At 40.5% G+C, this 3015-nt stretch overlaps 1 long non-coding RNA gene across 1 annotated transcript in view; it reads right to left on the reverse strand.

Moving 5' to 3' along the window:
* Positions 1–27: 27 nt before the first annotated feature.
* The window catches only part of LOC140325672 (uncharacterized), a 19569-nt gene continuing 16581 nt past the window's right edge, over positions 28–3015 (reverse strand). Inside the window, exon 3 of the long non-coding RNA XR_011919714.1 lies at positions 28–748. This is a non-coding gene — a long non-coding RNA (uncharacterized lncRNA). The remainder of the gene's footprint in view (positions 749–3015) is intronic.

Below are 3015 nucleotides of genomic sequence, written 5' to 3' on the forward strand. Positions count from 1 at the left end.
ATATAAGAATTTATTAATATATTTTTATTTTATTGTTAATAAAAATTGCAAATAATGTCCAATTTTTTCTGTGGACCACTGGTTGGCGACCGCTGCTTTACAACACAATAAAATCCGGCACCCAGGAATAGATGTGGTCTTAGAAGTGATGTGGATCAAGGAACCACCAGTACAGAGGTGAATAGCAGTTATTTTACCTTTTATTTTTCAAGCCTTTATGATGTAATGCCAATAATAATAATATATACATATATAATGTTGCAATTCCAAAAAGGCAGCCAGTAGTAGGTCACATATAGGAAATCACTGTCAAGGTTGCTTAGTAAAGGCTTTTGGGGCTTGTTATCAGGGTTACAAAAGTTATATAATTCTTACAACTAGATGTGCACACTGTTTTTTGCTGGTCCAGCTTGTTTCGGGAATAATACTATATATTTGACAGATCAGAGTTCCTATTAATGGCGGGCACATATAAGGTTTTTGTGATCCATGAACTCATTTCTTTTTATTTGGCTTGCTTTGTTTCACTTGGATATTGACGTTCTTTTCTTGTTTGTAGGTTTCTGGGATGGTAAGGATTTCTGGTCTTTTCTTCCTCTGGAATGTATAACACTCTACCTTCTCCTCTGCTGACACAGCTCTTGTGCTCACCAAACTAAAACCCTCTCGCAACAAGATGTCCAGCAATAGTCCCAGCACATTGGTTCCATTCAGTAGTTTCCTCTGGTCAGGCTTTATGGATACGTACCTGCAGCAAACCATTAAACAAAGTTTAATAAAAGCAATTATAACTATGTAAAATGCAAGTTTTCCTACACGCAAAACATATATTTATAAAAGGGAAGGTATATGCATATCTCACTTTTATCAGAAGTTTCAACTATGGGATTTACTCTTCATGTTACTGGTATATAGTTCAGCAGTTTCAGGATAGTTGGTTATGATTCGTTTGTGCACCACAATGATGCTCTAGTTTAGAGTCTGTGAACATTTATGCAGTTATATGAAAAGCAGATTCGTGTTTTCTTTGAATACCAGATCTTACACAGATACTTTGATTGGATAACTGAAGTATTCACACAGATTCTTAGTAAATGCTGCAGTATTCTTCAGGCCACTTATCTCGCCATCATCTCTCTTGGCACTGGATTTTGTTGCAGCTTTCTATACCAATGGTCGCCAACCTTTTAGACCTCACGGATCACTAAATCCTTGGGATCTGGATGGCGCGGGAAGATGTGTGGCGCTCAAAGGGGAAGAAACTTCCCCCAGAGTGATGTCATGATGCCAGAACCTGCCCACCCTACAATCGCAGGCTCAGACCTGCTTGCAAACATCCTGGGTGGGAAGTAGCATGGGGCTGTGGACCCAACAAAAGTTGTGTGCATACAAGGGACAGAGTCGCTTGGGGACCACCAGTTGCCGCTGCTCTATACTGTGCTTTAACATCTCTTGCAGCTCTCCCCTCCACGTTCTCAACTACTCACACTCTACCTGCCATTTTTTTTTTTAGTCTTTAGTCCATTTCTGGTCTGCCTAATGCTGCCCTCCTAAGCTCATAATTGGCTTTTCTTTTTTTTTTTTCTTTCCCCTAGTGCAGGGGTCCGCAAAGTTTTAAGGCCACTAGGCCATTTATGGGGTGGGAGGAAGCGCACTAGGCTGGACCTTCCATAATGGCTCCGCCCAACACCAGGAACCCCCGAAGTGAAATCCCTCTCCTCCGTATGCTGTGCGGAGGAGAGGGATTTACCTTCAGGCAGCTTTCCCTGTTTACTACGGCGATAGAAGTATCAATCCCGGCCGCAGTAAAAAGGGGAGCACCTACAAGGGGGCGGCACTGGAGCTCCGGAATTTCAGTGGCTTCGTTAGTCCCTTACGCCCCCTGGCCGATCTCCGGGTTACCGGCCTAAAGCGTTAGGCCAGAACGAACGAACTACTGGCTAGGCCATATCTGGCCGACCCCTGCCCTAGTGCACTGTCAGCCTTTCCTTACCAATTCCTATTTGTTTCCATTATCGGCTACACTCCTTCTTTCCAATAGCCCTGATCAGATTCTGCACTTCCTACCAAACCATATCTTTTGGAATCCACTCCATCAGCTCTGCAAAAAAATAAAACCAAACTTTGATCAAATACCTACCAAGTAATACCCCTGTGATTTACCTAGTTCAGACTTGAAATCTGCTCAGCCTCAATTACCTTTTCATTAACAGATGTATTTCCTTTTGTATGCGGAGGTTAATCTGCCACGTTAGGCTCCGTAGTGTAGAAGTGTGATTGTGCACAAATGTTTCATAGGTTAGATTACTGCTGATATGGCAAAGTAATCAGTGGGTTTAGCATTTACTGCCTAAATCCTGATACCTTGGCAAAAAATCCACATAAAGTCAGCGGTCCTGACATTGCTGTAGTGCAGATGATTATCCTACATTGCTGTGCCAATACTGAATCCACAAATTCGATAAAGTAGCGTATTCTCTCCAAGTCAGTGTCTGGATTAATACTGAACAGCTGCATCTCCAAGTGCTATTCTGTTGGTGTGAATTTTAGTTTCAGGGCCATTGCTACCCCTCCCCAATTTTATGTAGTATTAGGAATGAGATAAATGCCTCTAAAGAGTAAACAATATAAATTTTATATACATTTTTGAGAATTGTTCCTATACACTGTGCATGAAATATGATAAATGATAATACAGAGCTATCAGTTTTTAATTGGATCAGAAAACCATGACTTGTGGAGCAGCGACTGTAGCTTACGAGTCACATTTAATTTTTAATATAGTAGGATTTTCTTATATGTTTTTTTTCTTTTTTAGCATGTTTACTTTATTTATATTTAAAATATTTGTCTTCCCTTGATTTGCCATAATGTGCAAATTACCCAGCCTGTCCCAAAATAACATAAACCCCACAAAAAAAGAATTCAAGCATAATACTTCTTCGTGCACAGAACTATTGGTGTCTTTTTACAATAGCAGTCTTGATCTTGTATAGTACTCAACAAACACCACAT

The sequence above is a fragment of the Pyxicephalus adspersus genome, chromosome 1 (genome assembly GCF_032062135.1).
Source record: "Pyxicephalus adspersus chromosome 1, UCB_Pads_2.0, whole genome shotgun sequence".
Classification (NCBI taxonomy): domain Eukaryota; kingdom Metazoa; phylum Chordata; class Amphibia; order Anura; family Pyxicephalidae; genus Pyxicephalus; species Pyxicephalus adspersus.